Below are 8,015 nucleotides of genomic sequence, written 5' to 3' on the forward strand. Positions count from 1 at the left end.
TGGAATCAATTTTACCGCACCAAACCCCACTGAAATCAATGGGGTAAGCTCCTGAACTCATTTCCATGGGACTTGGCGTTGTAAAAATAATTGGATTGCACTGCCGACTAACACTCCTTTCAGGAAATAGAGAAAATGTGCCTTTGCTAGTAGGTGGGGGTGAAAACTCGTCTAAGCGATGGTAGGTTTCACCCTGTGTTTTCGGCATTGTCTTGTCAAGAGGGGCTATTATCAAGTCCCAAATGAGCCCGGCAGTCCAACCCTCAATGAGGTGTTTAAAACTGCCTTCCCTAGTGAGAATGAAAACACTTCTTTTGTTCCCATCTTTAAAATTAACTGCATAGTATTACCACTATCAATGAGGTGTTTAACATCAAAATTGCCTTCCCTGGTGAGAAGAGAAACACTTACTTTGTTTCCTTCCTTAAAATTAATTGAGGTTTTTAAAAACTCATCCTTATTCAACCAACAGTTGCAGAGAAGAAGGAGAGAAGATAGGATTTTAAAATGTTGCCTTTGGTAGCCCATCAGTAGTTTTCAGTGACTTTTTTCTGTTTAGATCACTGGCTGGAGTCTTTTTCTGCCCCTCTGCTTTATTATTCCCCCATAATATTTTATAACACTGGTCATCGGTGTGACCCGGGGTAGGGCTTAATTCACAGGTACTTGCTAAAATGAAGAAATGAAAGAATGCCTCCATCAACTCAGATATTCCTTATTAGCTTGCAAATTTTCTACAAGCCCATTTGTCTGCTGGTATTAAAATCACTTCTTAAATTAAAATTAGTCTCTAGTATTAAAGTCTGAGGGGGCTTTGGTAGATATGACTAAAAATGCTCCTTGTCCCCATTTTCCTCTGGAATTCCAGAAGCGGCTCTAACTTTTATAACCCTTGGGCTAGTACTTGAGTCGGGGTGTTCCGTGGCAGCTGCCTTTTGCAAGTGAAGAAGAATGTAGAAGGCAAGGAGGCAAAGTCTTGACTTTTGCAGGTCAGAGTCCAGGTAGGGCATAAGAGCAATAACAATAGAAAAATATTAGATAAAGAACCAGGCTCTGACCCAGGTGAGAAATTCTCCCACGGAAAGGAGAACTTGATAGAGAGGGGTCAGAACCATGAAAATGACTATTGGCATGTCTCCGAGAAAGACCTTCGTCCTTCCCCCCTGCTATCTAGGCTAACCTGCAGAAGGAGGAGCAGAGGGAGCGGGTTATGAAAAACTCAGTAGGCTTGGGGGTCCTTGAGCTGGGTGACCCATGCCTCAAGAGCCCAGGGAAGCTGGAAGACCTCCAGAGCACCCCCCTCCCAGCACGCATGGATGAGTAGACTAGAATGTCTGCCCATTGGGGCGCCTGGGTGGCACAGCGGTTGAGCGTCTGCCTTCGGCTCAGGGCGTGATCCCGGCATTATGGGATCGAGCCCCCACATCAGGCTCCTGCTAGGAGCCTGCTTCTTCCTCTCCCATTCCCCCTGCTTGTGTTCCCTCTCTCGCTGGCTGTCTCTCTCTCTGTCAAATAAAAAAAAAATCTTAGAATGTCTGCCCTTTGTGTCTGGGACAGCCTCACAGAGAACATGGTACCCTAAGCCGTGGGATGTTCCCCATGCCTGAGACAGGGGTGAGTACAGCAAGGAGAGTCCTCTGACTTAAAGGGACCCCGCCACAGGAGTGAGAAGGATGAAGCAGTGGCCTACATAGACCTACGAGGACAAAAACTGATAAAAAAAGATGAATGTGTTGGGGGGTGCCTGGGAACTCCCCACCTTGACCCCTGCCCTTACCTTCAGTTTCTGTGCCTACACACTATGTAAGCCCCCTGGAATGGACACTCAAAATCTTGAATGGACTGAAATTTAGTCTCCATTACTTGGTGAAATGGGACCTTAAAATACAAAATGAATTCAATCATAGAAAAATAGTTACATTTCTCTGTGCACCTTGAGTTTGTGGAATGAGATTTGTACCTGCCTGAACTCGGTTCTTTTGCAAAGATGTTATTTGTATAAAGAAAGAAACCAATTATTACAACTGCGCGTGACCAAATAAAACCTGAAACATGTTTCTAAAGTGCATTTATTGAGTGTGACTCTGTACCAGGTCTGACCTATTCTCTTTATATACATGATCTCGGTCACATTCTTTACCATTCATAGGTGCTGGTACCCCCTTTTTGTGTTTAAGGAAACAGAGATTTCGAGAAATTACTTTTTTTTTTAAGTGAATCCTACACCCAGCATGGAGCTCGAACTCACAACCCCAAGATTAAGTGTCACGTGCTCTATCCACTGAGCCAGCCAGGTGCCCCAAGAGAAGTTAAATAATTTGCCCAAGGCCACGTGTGATAAATAATAGAGACAGAATTCAAACCCAGGAACGGTCTGACTCTTAGATCAATATTCTTTCTTTTTTAAGATTTTTTTAAAATTTTATTTATTTATTTATTTATTAAAGATTTTATTTATTTGACAGAGAGAGAGACAGCCAGCGAGAGAGGGAACACAAGGAGGGGAGGTGGGAGAGGAAGAAGCAGGCTCCCAGCGGAGGAGCCTGATACGGGGCTCGATCCCAGGACCCTGGGATCATGACCTGGGCCGAAGGCAGACGCTTAATGACTGAGCCACCCAGGCGCCCCGCTAAGCCAATATTCTTAACCACTAAGTTAAGCTACATACTGTCCCCTTTACTGGCTTCCCAGATCTCTCCAGGAACGTTCCTTTCTACTTCTATTTGTAGTTTCAAGACAATCACGCATTCAGGTAATGGAGCCCTGGATACAAAGAAGCACAAAGTTCATATCCTTCCTGCGCCTAGTTACCAAATTGCCCAATAACTAAGTGGTTTATTGCTGTCATAATCTTAGTGCCCTGATGTAACAAGTTTTAGCTCACTTTTGCAGTCTCTACACCTTGTGAGTTCATCAAAATTGCTGATTAATTAAACTTCATCAAGGAGCAAAATGTGACAAACCAAAGTTCTAGACCAGAAGTCAATATACTGACTATGTTCCTTGGTTTCTCATTCATGCTCTTCCATTACCCAATTGTTTGATTTTGGGCAATCACTTAACCAATCTGACCCTCCGTTTCTTCATCTACAAAATAAACACAATCTTACAGTTCCTTTCTGGCTGTAACTTCTCATGATTCTGAAGAGCCAAGATCAAGTTTATTATTTTATGGGAACTCGAACTGTACTTCTCCAAATATGAACTGTTCTCTGATCTCTATCTGTATTTCAGTTCTAGATTTAAATCCCCTACATTCTGGCATAAGGCACAGGTTAAGAGTTTCCCAGAGATGGTAAATTACATATAACAATACCTCATCTTGTTAGCATTAGGAGAAACATGAAGACTAAAGATGAAATTGTTTTCAGGAAGACTCTATATAATATGATACAAAGAAACATAAGAATTGCTGTAAAAAGATATTATCACTTTGGCTAAGAAGTGGAGGAAAGATGTCATCCTGGTAACAAGACCTCACACAGGACAATTGTCTTGTGTTCTTTGAAGCTGCTTACTACCATCCTTTCTTTAAAATATTTCCTGGTACTTGGTGATCCTTCTCATATGGCTGCTATCTCTATTTCCTTGAGTGTTAATCCTTTGATTTATTTAGTTTGTTATTTTTTCTTGCATGATACTGACCCTACTCAAGGGCTTTATTTTTCTTATTTATTATTCAGAGTGGACAGGACCCAGACCTACGCAATCGGAATACTCACACTCCTGGCTGAAGTGTTTATTTAAGGGATAAATGGATTCCTAAAAGAACCTCAGGACATCGGCAGGAGCTATCAAGAAAGAGAAGTTCTCAGGTTGCTGAGCCAAAGAGGATGTACAGTCTGCGGGCTACTAGGAACCTTCTTGCCACTATACCGGAAGTCCTTGCCCGAGATTGAGGCCGACACAGATGAAGAGGAACAGGCTTCCTGATTATATTACTCAAGTACTTGGATGCCATGGTGTACTCCCTAGTCTGTCAAAAACACAGCCAATAAATCCCCTTTGTGTTTAAGCAGAAGCCATTTTAAATTATAATTTGTTTTGTCACTTGCAATGGAAATTAAACTAGAATTCGTGAGCCTGTAGAGAAAGTCCATAATTCTCCCCTTCTCCACATCAGTAGATGCCCAAGGGGTCTTTCTAAAATTGAGGTAATTGCTTTGCCACAGAAAAAGGTAAAGTGGAATCATACCATATCTTTCATTTACATGTTGATTTTGGAAACTAACCCCCATGAAGGATGTAACTTCACAATCTTATTTAATTCTCAAAGCAGCAAACAAACTGATTGACACTGATTAATGTTAAGGATTAATGTAAAAACAAATGTCACAAATCCTGCAGGAAAATAAGAACACTGCAGAATTTTCCACCTGTTGCCAAGTTACCACTAGCGACTGCATTTTCTCTGAAAGCTAGGCTTTTTTTTTTTAAAAGATTTTATTTATTTATTTTTCAGAGAGAGAGAGCGCAAGTATGCACGAACAGGGGGAGTGGCAGGCAAAGGGAAACGCAGGCTCCCTGCTGAGCAAGAAACCCCGATCTGACCTGAGCTGGAGGCAGATGCTTAACAGACTGAGCCACCCAGGCGTCCCAAGCCAGACTTTCTGAATGCCCAAATACCTACCTTTTGGTCTCTCTTCTAGAATTTTCTTTTCTTTTTTTTAAGATTTTATTTACTGGAGCACTGGGTGGCTTAGATGGTTAAGCGTCTGCCTTAGGCTCGGGTCATGATCTCTAGGTCCTGGGATCCAGTCTCCCCCCCATCAGGCTCCCAGCTCAGCAGGGAGCCTGCTTCTCCCTCTCCCTCTGCCACTCCCCCTGCTTGTACTCTTTCTGTCTCTCTCTCTCAAATAAATAAATAAAATCTTAATCTTTAAAAAAATATTTTATTTGAGAGAGAACATGCTCCAAAGGCAGACTCTTAACCGGCTGAGCCACCCAGGCACCCCATCTTCCAGAATTTTCTTACATGACATAGGAATCAAGAGCTGATTGTCTAAAATTGAGAGACTAAGAAATTAAAGATTAAGTATAATATTTAAATGTGTGACGGGGGCCAAAAAAAGAATAATAAAAATATAGCTAATAACAATTGGGAGAAGGAAGGCATAGTATAACTGATATGGATTTATCACCTTTCACATTCGGAGGTGGAATAAGTACTTCTTAAAGTTGAGAAATCAAGAAATAGAAACATTAGAAAATAACTTACAGTTATGAAAATAACTGCCCAAAGAAACGACGATAGAGATGACATAAATTTGTAAATAAATGCTGTTATTTTTAGAGTGGCACCAGGGATGAGAAGGGAGAGAGATTTTTACCTTCATTTTATGCCTTTCATTTCCCTTTAAAAGTTTCATTTCTGTGAGCTTGTATAATTAATAATTTTTTAAAAACCGGCCAAAACTTTAAAAACTCTGTTTTCTCTAGACAGCTTGCTCCCTATCTAGAGTGTCCATTTCCAGCATTCTCCATCACATGGGCTCCATCTCAGTTTCCCACCTCCAAACTTACAAACTTATTCAACAGAGATAGAGGCAGCCAGCGAGAGAGGGAACACAAGCAGGGGGAGTGGGAGAGGAAGAAGCAGGCTCACAGCAGAGGAGCCTGATGGGGCTCGATCCCATAACGCCGGGATCACGCCCTGAGCCGAAAGCAGACGCTTAACCGCTGTGCCACCCAGGCGCCCCCATGGGGGAGCCATCTTGCACAAAGGCCAGCTTGCCATCAAGAGTTTTTACTGGATTTCTTCAGAGACATAATGTAGGGGCAGTTTTAATGAATGTGCTTCTCCTTGTAGTGGAACACTTAATCTCATGAAATTAAGACAATTCAGCCCCTTGGCTGAAACACACAATTGGGTGGTGGATGTTTCTCACTTTATTAGGATTCTCTCTCTGTCCTTGTCTGATCAGGTTTCTTGTGGGGACAGTAGTGAGGGGAGAGGCTTAGGTATCATCCTAGCATCGTCTCTGTACTTTTCTTCCTGTGCTTTCTTCCCTGTAGGACCTACTGAGAGTGAACTCTCTGATCTCCCAATACAAGCAGTGCGCATGGGTCAGCAGCGGGGAGTTTAAGGGCTCTCCCCTACTGATTGGCCCTACGCGGATGACTTGTTAAGAACTAGCTGCTGGGCCTTTGCAACGAGGGCCATCCAATCCTCTGGCCTCATTTGGATCATGGTGCCTGGGAAGCACCTCAGCATTCTAGCCTCTCTCTGGAACTTTTTGGATTCCTCTAGACCTGTGAGAGACAAGTGTGTGTGTGTGTGTGTGTGTGTGTGTGTGTGTGTGTGTGTGTGTGTGTGTGTGTTGGGGGAAGGCAGGGGGCGGTACATTTGGTTATCAGAGCACTAAAAGGCTCTCTCTCTGCTCATTTCTACTCTTCTAAAGGCCAACCCAAGGTGGCTCAGGGCACTAAATGGGCTGTCTTCTCCCAAAGGTCCAGAAAGAGCCAATACTTCCCCCCTCACCTTCTCCTTCACTCACGCTCATTTTCCTAAATTCTCTTATTTTTTTTCTCTGAATTCTTCCCATGGCCCAAAAAGGAATTTGTCTCCATAGGGTGAGAAGGCATTTTCTTTTTCTCTTTTTAAATATATACCATTCTTCTTAACTCCGTGGTCCACGGTCTATACCCTGAATCTCTCTATATGTAAAGTCAACTTTTTAAGAATGAAAAAGAAAAACGCATGTATCTTTTCTTTTTGTCAAGCACCTGGCTCTTGAAAAGTACTCCAGCTTTCAGACCATATTGCTTTTATTACAACTTTAAGAATTATTTTGGAACTCAGGCATTATTCTCCCCTCAAGGAAATGAAACCTATAGGTAGAAGGCACCATGGGAACAAGAAAATAAGTGAGAAAATTCTTGGCTTAAAATGCACACATAGGATCTAGGTATGTAATCACAGATTGGTTTACTTGCCATCTTCCCCCAAGCCGAAGAATTCATGAAAGCAAAACCCATAACACCTCTTGCCTTTTAAATTGCCAGACTTCTGCAGACTTTCACCCCTCTCAAGTTTCAGAAATTTTCAGTGTAAAGGAGGAAAGAAGAACAAAATCAGAAGCAAAATCCTAAGCTTCACAACTCCTTGGTGCCTACGTTTTTGCGAAGTTTCACTTGGTGTAACAGGCAAGTCGGCAGTATAATTTTCATGCAATAGTTGGACGTTGATTATTTCAGCATGTATATAAATAACGTTTAAAAAAATCTTAATCCCACTTAAGTGACTTTTTTTGGCTTGATTATTCTGAGTCAAGCATTTCTGAATCGAAGTCCACAAACATTTAATGGAAGGAAATTTTCTTACTTTGTAATTTATCACTATTGCACAGCACTTATTTTAACTTACTAAAATATATTCATCTTGAAAACACAGATACCTGAAATCGGAAGATAACGATAAGCAAGCCGGCGGTAATGTTCTAAATGTGGACATTATAAAATAGGAAAAAATGCAAGAAAAAAAAAAAGCTCTATGGGGGAAATGGGGCGACAGAGATACGCAGGCACTTTTCCAAGCTGCCTCCTAGCTATTTGTCCAGTTGTGGGTTCCTGTTTGTTACTTTACGGGAACACTACGATCGCCCTGGGCACAGCTGTTAAGTTAACCAGAACCCCACGCGAGAGGAAGCCGGGATCGCCTGGGTTGCGCTCTGCGAACCGAACCCAGCCCTGCGGGGCACGGTCGAGTTTCAAAGACGACTCCACCGGCACAGCCAACTGGATTAATCGTCTGACCCTACTATCATCGTTACTATTTAACATGTTAACTCTTTAACATTCCTAAATGCCCCGCGTCTGGGACGGCCCCCGAAGGCTCCGCTCGTCCACATTCAAAAGAGCGGGCAAGCTGTTTTCTGACACGATCAAAAGATGGAGGCGAGCTTTTGTTCATTTCGGCCCCGCTCAAAACCAGCGTCTGCGGCCCGAGGCGCGCACACCTCGCATTCGACTCGCACCTCCGGCTCCGCGAGGACGCGGCGGCACGCGAGGACTTT

This window comes from Ailuropoda melanoleuca, chromosome 18 (genome assembly GCF_002007445.2).
Source record: "Ailuropoda melanoleuca isolate Jingjing chromosome 18, ASM200744v2, whole genome shotgun sequence".
In the NCBI taxonomy this organism is placed as follows: Eukaryota; Metazoa; Chordata; class Mammalia; order Carnivora; family Ursidae; genus Ailuropoda; species Ailuropoda melanoleuca.